The sequence below is a fragment of the Notamacropus eugenii genome, chromosome 3, assembly GCF_028372415.1.
Source record: "Notamacropus eugenii isolate mMacEug1 chromosome 3, mMacEug1.pri_v2, whole genome shotgun sequence".
Classification (NCBI taxonomy): Eukaryota; Metazoa; Chordata; class Mammalia; order Diprotodontia; family Macropodidae; genus Notamacropus; species Notamacropus eugenii.
The window spans coordinates 429687659-429699932 of NC_092874.1; the positions used below are offsets into that span (position 1 = coordinate 429687659).

Here is a 12274-nt window from a genome sequence, read left to right on the forward strand (position 1 = left end):
TTGGGTTCCAAATTTTCTCCCCATTTGTCCCCTCCCCCCACCCCAAAACACCGAGCATTCTGATTGCCCCTATCACCAATCTGCCCTCTCTTCTATCATCCCTCCCTTCCCTTGTCCCCATCTTCTCTTTTGTCCTGTAGGGCCAGATAACTTTCTATACCCCATTACCTGTATTTCTTATTTCCTAGTAGCAAGAACAGTACTTGACAGTTGTTCCTATAACTTTGAGTTCCAACTTCTCTTCATCCCTCCCTCCCCACCCATTCTCTTTGGGAAGGCAAGCAATTCAATATAGGCCATATCTGTGTAGTTTTGCAAATGACTTCCATAATAGTGTTGTGTAAGACTAACTATATTTCCCTCCATCCTATCCTGCCCCCCATTGCTTCTATTCTCTCATTTGATCCTGTCCCTCCCCAAGAGTGTTGACTTCAGATTGCTCCCTCCTCCCATTGCCCTCCCTTCCATCACCCCCCCCTCACCCTGCTTATCCCCTTCTCCCCCACTTTCCTGTATTGTAAGATAGGTTTTCATACCAAAATGAGTGTGCATTTTATTCCTTCCTTTAGTGGAATGTGATGAGAGTAAACTTCATGTTTTTCTCTCACCTCCCCTCTTTTCCCCTCCACTAAAAAGCCTTTTGCTTGCCTCTTTTATGAGAGATAATTTGCCCCATTCCATTTCTCCCTTTCTCCTCCTGATATATTTCTCTCTCACCCCTTAATTTCATTTTTTTAAGATATGATCCCATCCTATCCCATTCACTCTGTGCTCTCTGTCTCTGTATGTGTGTGCGTGCGTGCGTGCATCTGTGTGTGTGTGTGTGTGTGTGTGTGTGTGTGTGTGTAAAATCCTACCCACTACCCAGATGCTGAAAAGTTTCAAGAGTTACAAATATTTTCTTTCCATGTAGGAATGTAAACAGTTCAACTTTAGTAAGTTCCTTATGACTTCTCTTTGCTGTTTACCTTTTCATGCTTCTCTTCATTCTTGTATTTGAAAGTCAAATTTTCTTTACAGCTCTGGTCTTTTCATCAAGAATGCTTGAAAGTCCCCAATTTCATTGAAAGACCATTTTTTCCCCTGAAGTATTATACTCAGTTTTGCTGGGTAGGTGATTCTTGGTTTTAGTCCTAGTTCCTTTGACTTCTGGAATATCCTATTCCACGCCCTTCAATCCCTTAATGTAGAAGCTGCTACATCTTGTGTTATCCTGATTGTATATCCACAATACTTGAATTGTTCTTTCTAGCTGCTTGAAATATTTTCTCCTTGACCAGGGAACTCTGGAATTTGGCCACAGTGTTCCTAGGAGTTTCTCTTTTTGGGTCTCTTTCAGGCAGTGATCAGTGGATTCCTTGAATACTTATTTTGCCCTCTGGTTCTAGAATCTTAGGGCAATTTTCCTTGATAATTTCATGAAAGATGATGTCTAGGCTCTTTTTTTGATCATGGCTTTCAGGTAGTCTCATAATTTTTAAATTGTCTCTCCTGGGTCTATTTTCCAGGTCAGTTGTTTTTCCAATGAGATATTTCACATTATCTTCCATTTTTTCATTCTTTTGGTTTTGTTTTGTGATTTCTTGGTTTCTCAAAAAGTCATTGGCCTCCATCTGTTCCATTCTAATTTTGAAAGAACTATTTTCTTCAGTGAGCTTTTGAACCTCCTTTTCCATTTGGCTAATTCTGCTTTTGAAATCATTCTTCTCCTCATTGGCTTTTTGACCCTCTTTTGCCAATTGAGTTAACCTATTTTTCAAGGTGTTATTTTCTTCAGCATTTTTTTGGGTCTCCTTTAGCAAGGTGTTGACCTGCTTTTGATGCTTTTCTTGCATCTCTCTCATTTCTCTTCCCAGTTTTTCCTCTACCTCTCTAACTTGATTTTCAAAATCCTTTTTGAGCTCTTCCATGGCCTGAGCCCATGGAATATTTATTCTGGATGTTTGGGATATAGAAGCCTTGACTTCTGTGTCTTTCCTTGATGGTAAGCACTGTTCTTCTTCATCTGAAAAGAAAGGGGGAGATACCTGTTCACCAAGAAAATAGCCTTCTATGGTCTTATTTTTTTTTCCCTTTTCTGGGCATTTTTCCAGCCAGTGACTTGACTTCTGAGCTTCCTCTTCACACCCACCTCACCTCCAGATCTGCCCAGCCAGCTCTTGGGATCTGAGATTCAAATGCTGCTTCCTAGCCTCAGGGCTTTTGGCGGGGGGGGGGGGGGGGGGGGGGGGGGCAGGGCTGCTATTCAGTGTGAGATTAAGTTCAGGTGCTCAGGTGGGGGCAGGGCCACCTCTCAGGCTCTGTTCCCTCAGGGGGTTTATGCGGAGACCTTCAACAATGGATCCAAGCTCCTGCCTGCTTTGGGAGCCCTTGTCCCCTGCTGCCTCCATTGCTGCCTCCACTGCTGCCTCCTGAGGGGGCCTGAGTTATGGGGACACCCCACTCCCCTCTCGACCAGCCAAAGAGACCCTCTCACCAACCTTCGGCACCTGTGGGTGAAGGGACCTGCATGGCCACTGGAGATTCTGTCCCTGAAGCCTGCTGGGATCTGCTCCTCTAGGTGCTGCACGGTCATGGCCCAGGCAGGGCTGGGCTCTGCTCCGGGTCCGGTACACGATGGACCTTTGGTGTCTATTTTCAGGGCTCTCTGGAACAGAAATCTCCTCCACTCTGTTGTTCTGTGGCTTCTACTGCTCCCAAATTTGTTGGGAGTTCTTCTTTACAGGTATTTTATGGGCTGTGGGTTTTGGAGCTAGCATATGTGTATCTTTCTACTCCGCCATCTTGGCTCCTCCCAAATTCTTAAAAGTAACTTTTTGATTATCTATTATTTTTGATATCTATTATTTGATAGCTATCATATTTGATATCTATTCTTGTTGATAAATATTAATAATCCTCCCTACCCCTGCACCCCCCAAGTCTGATCTTCTCCAGCTAAATACTTCCACATCCTTCACCTATGAACTCAAGGTGCTAGAGTGGTGTTTCATTGTCAGCATCCCATTTTAGGAAGCTAAAGGCCAGGAAAGGTAATCTAGAGAATCTCATATGAGGAGATGAAAGAATTGGGGATTTTTGTACTGAGAAAGAGAAGACTTATAGAGTTCTATTATATAGAAGAAACATTAAACTTCTCGGTCCTGGAGTCATTAATCAATGAGTATTTATTAAGCACTTACTAGGAGCCAGGCATTGTGCAAAAGAAACAAAACAAAACAAAACAAAATCAGTCCTCAAAGAACTTACATTCTAATGTGGGAAAAAAACATGCATGTGAATTAGTACATACAAGATACATTCCAAGTGGATGTGAGCCTCAGAGGAGAAGGCACTGGCAAATGAGAGGTTTGAATGAGGGGTGGGGAGGGGGAGGACAAGGAAAGGTGGATAGTGATGGAAGTCTTAATGAAAGTCAGGGACTCTGAAAAGTTAAGGTAAGGAAGGAGAACATTCTGGAGCTGGGAAATGAAGAGCCATGTTGGAGGTATAGCAAATAGACCTGCAGCATGGTTAGATCTGAGAGTGCAGGAAAGAGGATAGAAGATAAGAAGATTGGAAAAGTAGAAAGGGGCCAGGTTGCAAAGAGCTTTAGAGTGCAAACAAAGAGGCTGAAGAGGATCAGCCTCCTGGGAGTGTTTAATCCAGAAGCTTTGTTGGGACAGTTTGTTCTTTGAAAAACAAACAAAACCTCCCAGAATAACCAAACAACAATTGTCTCTTTTTTTTGCATCAAATTCATTTTCCTGCTTTACCCTGTGAGCTATCCCTAATAAAATAGATTAAAAAAGAAAGAAAAAGAAGCAATTCATCCAAAGTAGCCAATACATTGACAATGTTGGATAGTACACATAAATATACACATACACATATACACGTACATGTACCTATACACATAAACATACATATACATATACTCTTCCATCCCCAGAGTCCCCCACCTCCAGTCACCCACAACCATAATCCCCATTGGCTGACACCACATAGACCATTAGACCTTAAAGGTCACAAAGCTGAAAGTAGTCTTCAAGGCCTTCTATCCACTCATTTTACAGAGAAAGAAACTGCAGGTCAAAGTGTTTGAGGTCCCAGAGAAAAGATCAAGATGGATGCATACAAGGGTACAGTACTTGGAGTCAGAAAGACAAAGGTTCGAGTTTACCAATCCCATCCCATGACTTTGGGCGAATGATGTCTCTCTGACCCTCATTTTTCTCATCTGTAGAATGGGCATATTAATATTTATAATTAGGAATATGTCTGTAAATGTTTAACAACTGGTTCTCCAGGGCATTTGCCAATTTTTGAAATGAAAACACTTGTACTGAAAACTTAACAATCAGCTCTGTGGAGCAGGCCAGAGTTGGCTCCAGTACACTCCTCCTTGTAATACCTCCCTCATAGGATTGCTGTGGGAAAAGGGCTTTGTAAACTTTAACTATAAAAAGACATCCTTTTTGGGAGGGGATGGGGTCTAGACCTGTGATTTTGCTGGTGGAGGACACTGCTGGTGAGGAGACCCTCTCTACCAATCCAGAGCCTCAAATACTATGCCCTTTCCAGTCTTGGAGAGTTGTCAGAGACACCAAAAGATTAAGTGATAGACTCTGAGTCCTCCAGCCAGTACGAATCAGAGGAAGGATTGGAACCCAGCTGGAAGTTGTTACTCTGAAGTCAACCCTAAGACAACTCTTTATTATTATGATTGTTAATACGATAATCAATAATTACTTATCACTATTATTTAAATAATATATTATCTATCATATTATTGTTATAAATAAATATCATTGTTATTGATAGTACAATAATTCAGACCTTAAGTGATGCATACCTGTGTTTTGAACTTCAGTGAAGCAATGATTTCATTGATGGAGACATGCCCTCCTCTGGTGCACCCATCCATGCCTTCTCCCATGCTTGATAAAAGTGAGTCAGGGTTATAATCAGCTCCCAAGTATGCCATGAGGGGGAAAGACTTTAAGTCCAATGACTAGAAGGCAGGCAGGAGAACAAGTCTGGAGGCTCAGCTGGACTTCTGGTCTACTGTTGCATTCTTTCTACTGTAACACATTCAAGTTTCTTTGTACCCCAAAGACCTTTCCTCTTGGATGAAGTGAAAGAAGGTGTAAAAGGTCTCATAAACTCTAGCTTCCTATTCTAAAAAGACCTGCCAAAGAAGAGTAGACCTTGGAAAATTACTCCAGTACTGAGAATACTGGTAAAATATGAAAAGTAGCTTGCCATTTCCTTCTCAATATCATTTTACAGATGAGGAAACTGAGGCAAATAGGGTCAAGTGACTTGACCAGGGTCACACAGCTGAGAAGTGTCTGAGGCCATATTTGAACTCAGGTCTTCCTGACTGCAGGTCCAGTGAGCCATTCACTGTGCCATCTAGCTGCCCCGGTTAAAATGTAGACTTGGGAACTAGCTATTTATGCCTCAGGGTAAATGCTGCTAGAGACTTTGTCCTGAGCCCGTAAGAGTGAATAAAAAGAAATACATGGTTTTCCTAGGAACATGGATTTTGAATTGGCAGGGCCCTTGGATGTCCTCTAGGTCAGTGCTTCTTAAAATGTGGCATGTATAAAATTTGGCAACAGTAAAAGGTTTCTAAATGGTCAATGACCAAAAATTAATTAAAAATCAAACGTGTAATGAATTCGAGGTGTTTCTGGCAGCGCTTGCCTGTCTTGCATCACGTAGCTTCTCTGCAGCCTTGGTTCTGAACACAAGGCACCTGCACTTTGCACCGCACATGTCATTTCACCTAGGCAGTGCTGCCAAAACATGAAAAGGGGTCGGGAGTAGAAAAAGTTGAAGAAGCTGTGCTCTAGGCCAACCCTGTATCTGTCCTCAAGTCGTTTATGATGTAGTTAGGGAGATGACTAAGGCTAATTCTCCCTTAGCACTCACCATGGTGTCTTGCTCTGAGTACATGTTGGTTGAATGGATGTTCTAGTTTCAGTAATAGGACTGGGTGCCTTGGGGTGGGCAGCTAATGGGGTGGTGGTGTTAACATAGCGATATCCTCCTTTGCTCCTGTAGCCCTGCCATTTTCTCCCCCACTGCCCAGCAAAGTCATTGATCCAAGGCTGTTCCAAGGGGACATGTTGCTGGCTCATTTTCTCCCACATTTTCCTTGGCAGAAGGAGAGTCAGACTCAACTGATAACATCACAAGGCCATAGCTGCCACCTGGCAAGATCTACAGTCACCCAGTCATCGTCCTGCTGTGACCGAACTAGGAGATCTTAGCAGGGAAGGCGCTCCTGTCCCCACCTTGGGTTTCTCAAAGGAGTCACAGGGAGATGGAGAACAGACTGTGTCGCAATTCTCAACCCAGAGGCAGCATTCCAGGGACAATGCCACATGATTTACTACATAGCATTCTTCTCCAAAGGTGAGGCAGGATCCCAGTATTTTCCAGGGAATAGAGTTTAACAGAATTAATTAGAGGTAGAAAAGACCCCGGGGATCCTCTAGACCTATCTGCTCATGTTTAAAGAGGAGGAGGTTGAGACCCAGAGGGAGTAAGTGATTGACCCAACTTCACACCGGGTGCAGACCCTGGACCTAGCAGCACCACCCTACCTCTTCTTCATCTTATGGACTGAATGAATGGTATAGTAGCAAACACTACCTTGGGAGCAGAGGGCTGGGGTGCAATTCCAAGCTCGATATCTCAATCCCTGCGTGCCTGCGAGCAAAGAATTTCTCTGAGTCTTGGTATCTTTCATCTGTAAAATGTGTGTGTGTGGGGGTGGGGGAGTGTCAGGATGTTTTCTAGACAGAGGGCACCACTTGTACAAATGAGTGGGGGTGGGACATGGAATGCTGGGTTTGAGGAATAACTAATGATCCAATTTGGCTGGAGCCCAGAGAGGGAGTAATAACTTGAGAGCCAGGGTGTAGAGGGCCTTAAGTATCCTGCCAAGGAATTTGTGTTTTATCCTCGAGCTGGAGTTCTTAACTTTGTGTGTATCACGGTCCTCTTGGGAAGTGTGGTGAAACCTATAGATCTTTTCTCACAATCAAGTTCTAAAATGCATAAAACAAAATACGTAGAATTACAAAGGAAACTGATTCTTTTGCAATGCAGGTATCAAGTTCACAGACCCCAAATTAGGAACCCCTTTGTAGGCAATAAGAAAGAAGAAACCAGCAAGGAGTGGTGAGGTGCCTCATTCAAGGTCATGTACTGAGGAGGTGGTAAAGGTGGGATGGGACCCAGGTGTCTCTTTTCACCATAATAGTAACGATTGCTTGAGTAACATGACCATTCAAATTAACTAGGAAGGACTTATAAAGGAAAATGCTATCTACCTCCAGAGAAACAACGGATATATGGAAAAATGGATTGTATGGTTGTGTGTGTGTGTGTGTGTACATTTGTTAGCCTTTCTAATTCAGGGTTGGGGGGAGGGAAGGAAACAACTTGGAACTCAAAATGTAACAAATTATGATTAATAACAATAGCCTGCCTTATTTAGCCCCTTCAGATTTTCAAAGGGTTATACAGATCATCTATGTCTGATTTTCCCAATTGCCCTGGGACGTAGGTGCTATTATTATATTATTATTAGAGATAGGAAAATTGAAGTAGAGATAGGTTAAGGGGCTTGCCCAGAGTCAACCAGGTAGTAAGTATCTGGAGTGCAATTTGAACTCAGGTTTTCCTGACTCCAAATCCAACACTCTGAACCCTTGTGTCAGCTACCTACCTATAAACTGTCCTGGGATGCCTGAGAACCTGAATGAGGTATAGGGAGAGAGAAGACAACTGTATAATTTGCCCTGAATCCCAGAAGTTGCTATCAGCATATTGGAGTGCCTACTACGTAGAGGGAGAGCTAAGTTCAAGAAAGCCTGGTCCTGGGGAACAGGCAAGAGATTATAGGCAGGATAATTTGTCATTTTGGGCAGGAACCAAGAAGACACCTCTGAAGAGGCAGCCAGGTAAACCCGGCTTGCTTTCTGTAAAGATCACAGCCTAGGGATGAAACAGGGAAGTATTAATGAAAAATCCTTGCACAGAAGCTAAAGCTCCCCTCCCCACCTTGCCACTTTCCTTTTCTGTGCCTTATGTTTTTTTCAACTGTAAAGTGAGGAGGTTAAACCAGATGGTTCCTCTGAGGTCACTGTCAGCTGACAGCCTATGACTCATGACAGTCGGCCTTGATGGTGCCCCAGCTGTTTCTGGCAGAAAGGGGAAGGACAGGTAGGCAGGGGTCTGGAGGAGGATGTTGAACTTTCTCCAAGGTCCTGATCCCCATGGCTCTTCACCTTTCTACCCTCTTTCTCCTGGAGCAGCTAGGTGGTGCAGTGGATAGAGCACCAGTGCAGGAGTCAGGAGGACTTGAGTTCAAATCTCACCTCAGACACTTGACACTCACTAGCTGTGTGACCTTGGGCAAGTCACTTAACCCCAATTGCCTCATCCTGGGTCATCTCCAGTCATCCTGATGAATATCTGGTCACTGGATTCAGAAGGCTCTGGAGGAGAAGTGAGGCTGGTGACCTACACAGCCCTCCCTCAATTAAAATGAAGCCAAGTGCAAGTCATGTCATCATTTCTCTGATGGCATGGTCTTCTTTGGCAACAAAGGACACACACACACACACACACACACACACACACACACACACACACACACACACACATGCTCTTTCCCCTACCTCTCCCTCCTCACTACTCTCAAAATTCCCTTCTGCGTTTGGACAATCCAGAGGCCTTTAGTCCGTGTTGGAGATAGTTGTGATGATGGAAGTATTCATAAAAAAAAGGGTACTCTTCTATACAGACAATACGCGTGACTACCCATCTATTATGATTTCAAGCTGGATCAGGAAGGCTCCCTTTTCTCTAAAAGGGTTTTGTCCAAAATTCCTTCATTTATTTCTTCAGCTTTAAGTCTTAGCTCCCTGGGAGTCTCTATTACATTTCCAATACTTAGCACAATGCCTGGTATATAGTAGGCACTTAATACATGCTTATTGATTGATTTGGCAGTTATAATGCAAATGAGCTAATTAAACCCTTTCCCGAGTGCTGGAAAAGGAAGATAAAAAGGCTTTATCTGATCATTTAACCAACATTTATTGAGTGCCTACTAAGGCAGGGTCCTTGTTAGGTTATGAAGATTCTGGGAGTCTGGGGGAGTAGGATAATAAAGGGGTTACCAGTGAGTGGGGAGAATAGCACAGAAAGAGAAGATTCAGCTACACAAAGCACAGTCATCCAACCTGACAACTTTGTTTCCAAAGGCTCTCCCTATAGATGGAGCTAACTATTAAAGAAGCCATTTTCATCCATCTATTGTCCATCCATTTATTCATTCATTAATTTATAGGATCTTAGGATTTAAAGCTGGAAGAGGCTTTCAAGGTTATCTAATCCAAGCCCCTCCCTTTACAAAAGAAGAAACTGAGGCCCAGAGAGGAGAAATAACTTTTCCAAACCTACCAGTTAGTTCTGTGATTTCAAGGAGTACGTGTGCATCCACATTCTCATTTAACAAATAATAGGATTTGTTAATAGTATTCTTTTTTTTACCACCCACTGGGGAATGCTCACTCATGAGAAGGGTATAAGATGTAAGTATAGCATATTGCTACCCTTATGTCCCACCCTGTCTAGCTCTGGAAAATGAGGTTGGCCATTGCAACCCTACCCACCATTGTCTATCCAGACTCATTCTGAAGGGCCCACAAATGTTAGGGGCTATCCAGTTTTAAACTACGAAGCAGGAGACTTTTGAAAACACACTTGTAGGGTACCTTTTATTGGTCTGATCAGCCACAGTCATATACACTATAACTTAACTTTACTATAGTGATGCCATTTTGGTCCACTTCTAGAAAAAACGACAACAACCAACCAACCATAAGTAGAGAGCTGAAAAACCAACACAGGGATTGGTAGAATCTCTTTGCAGTCTTGGGCTGTTCTAATGGACCTATCATTCCATCTGGCTATTCCTATCTACTTGTCCTCCTTCCTCTTTCTGGCGAAAGGATCTTGATCTAACTCATCTGTAGTCACTGAGGTCACAAAGCTAAGATTTGGACCTTCCTTTTGACTCTAATTCCAGTGTCTTTGCATTTTACATCACTCTAGTTTCATTCTTCAAACATGGATTAAGCATCTATTACATGCTGTACACCATTCCAGTTGGTCATGCCCCTGGTATTTCCCTCCATGACTCTATTCTGTGTATCTAATTTCACAAATTTAGTGTTAATTCCTGATATAGGTATTCTTACTGAATGTGCAAAACATTTTTTGTAATTTTTTTAAACAAGCATTTATTTTCTCTCTCTTCCACTCCTGACCCCCAAACTGAACAATTAAAATAAATTTTTAAAATGCTCTGAATGAAAATGTAGAGTCAAGCAAAACAAATCTCCACATTGGTCTTGCCTGACACAACTTCAATATCTTTACTTTGAAGGTGGTGGGAGGTGTGAAAGAGGAGGGGGGGCACTGCATGTGGCCTTACCAAGTACAGAGTTGGGAGCATGTTATTTTTCAGATACTAGTATCTGTTTCCTTACCTTGGCCTAGATGCTTTGGTTGGCCAGGACTACTTAGCTACAAATCCCTAAATAATCCAAGGCCCAAGCTCTGTCTTCCTTTTACCTAAATTACTGATGTAACTGAGAGAAAATTAAAGTGATGAGCTGTTAGCATACTTCAGAAGCTGTGAACCAGTACCAATTTTCCATTTCCTTTGGGGCTTATGTTCATGTTTTCCTCCTTATCTTTCCCCAAATGGAAGATACAATGTGAATTTACTTCAAGAGTAGATGAAATAGGTGGCTACCTATGTGAAATGATGTGAATAGCACAGAAAGCCTTGAGTTTTCACCCCAAGTATTTCCCTGATGGTGTACCATGCCAGGTCACATTAAGCATCAAATGGTGTTTTCCTCGTCGATATTATCATGACTAGTTATAACCCATAAACCTTAGTTATTCACGTGGGGAATAAGACCACGTGGGAAATAAAACCACATCTGTTCTGGGCTAAGTGAACAAACAAAGGAGACTCAGGGTCATTTGATAAGAGTTAGCTGCCCTGGTTTTAGAGGCATCTCACTGGACTGTTTATAGGACTGATTAAATGTGAGACAGGATGAGATGAATCTTCTGATCTGCCAAGGTTCTTTTCATTAGATCTTTATAACATTGGATTGGAATACTAAACTTTAAGACTCAAAACAAGACGTTGAATGTCTGCCAGATTTCTCTAAGAAAATGCCAGATACCCTTGGTAGGGATAGCATTTGTTATCAGGATTGCTAGATTTGGAGTCAGGAAGACTTGAGTTTGAATGCTACTTTAGATATTTGGTAGTTATATGACTGCAGGCAAGTCTTTTATCCTCTCTCAGCCTCAATTTCCTCCATCTGTGAAATGGGCATAATAATAACACATACTTTCCAGTTTTGTAAGAACCAAATGTAATATTGTATGCACCTTACTTTGCAAACCTTAAGAACTGTGTCAATTACTAATTACTTGGCAGATAGGAGAGCAAGAGAATGGGATGTAGAAGGGGAAAAGAGGGGAGGGAAACAGGGATGGCAGGACTGAGGACAGGAGAGTTGAAAGGAGATGAAGAATGGAACCCAAGACAATCTCCAGACTCATCAAGGGTGATGAGGGTTGACCCTTCTGGTGAGGTTCCCTCTAGAAAGCACGCAATTTCCTGCCATGGAATATTTCTATTAGTGGTAAAAAAAGTTGCTGCATATATTAATGTAGATGTTAAATGCTTGGATTGTATAGTGCTATAGGAGGTGACAGGAGCCGGAGAGCAGTGAAGGATGGGACAGCAAGAGAAGGCTTCAGGAAGGAGGTGAGCGTTTGGTTGATTTCATGGAGGAGATGAGCCTTGGGTTGACTTCATGGAGGAGGTGAGCCTTGGCTTGACTTCATGGAGGAGATGAGCCTTGGATTGACTTCATGGAGGAGGTGAGCCTTGGGTTGACTTCGTGGAGGAGGTGAGCCTTAGACTGACTTTATGGAGGAGGTGAGCCTTGAGTTTAACCTTGAAGGAAGGTCGGGACCAATATTAACAGGGAAGAATGGAAGCTGAGGGGAGAGAAAAAGCATATTCTAGGTAAGTGGAATCATGTGAGCCAAGTCCAAAAGAAAAGATGATGTCTGCAATGTGGAGGGAGTAATGAGGTAGCCCTGTTTTCCTGGAGTCAAGGGGTCTTGTAGGAGAGTAGGATAATAGAATCATACATGACGTGAACTAATT

At 42.7% G+C, this 12274-nt stretch overlaps 1 long non-coding RNA gene across 1 annotated transcript; it reads right to left on the bottom strand.

Annotated features, from left to right (window-relative positions):
* Positions 1 to 531: 531 nt before the first annotated feature.
* On the bottom strand, positions 532 to 5421 carry LOC140497438 (uncharacterized). Its single transcript, XR_011964687.1, has 3 exons — positions 4835 to 5421; positions 2481 to 2647; positions 532 to 2005 (listed from the first exon to the last, which is right to left on the bottom strand). It is a non-coding gene; the product is annotated as an uncharacterized lncRNA (long non-coding RNA).
* Positions 5422 to 12274: the final 6853 nt, after the last annotated feature.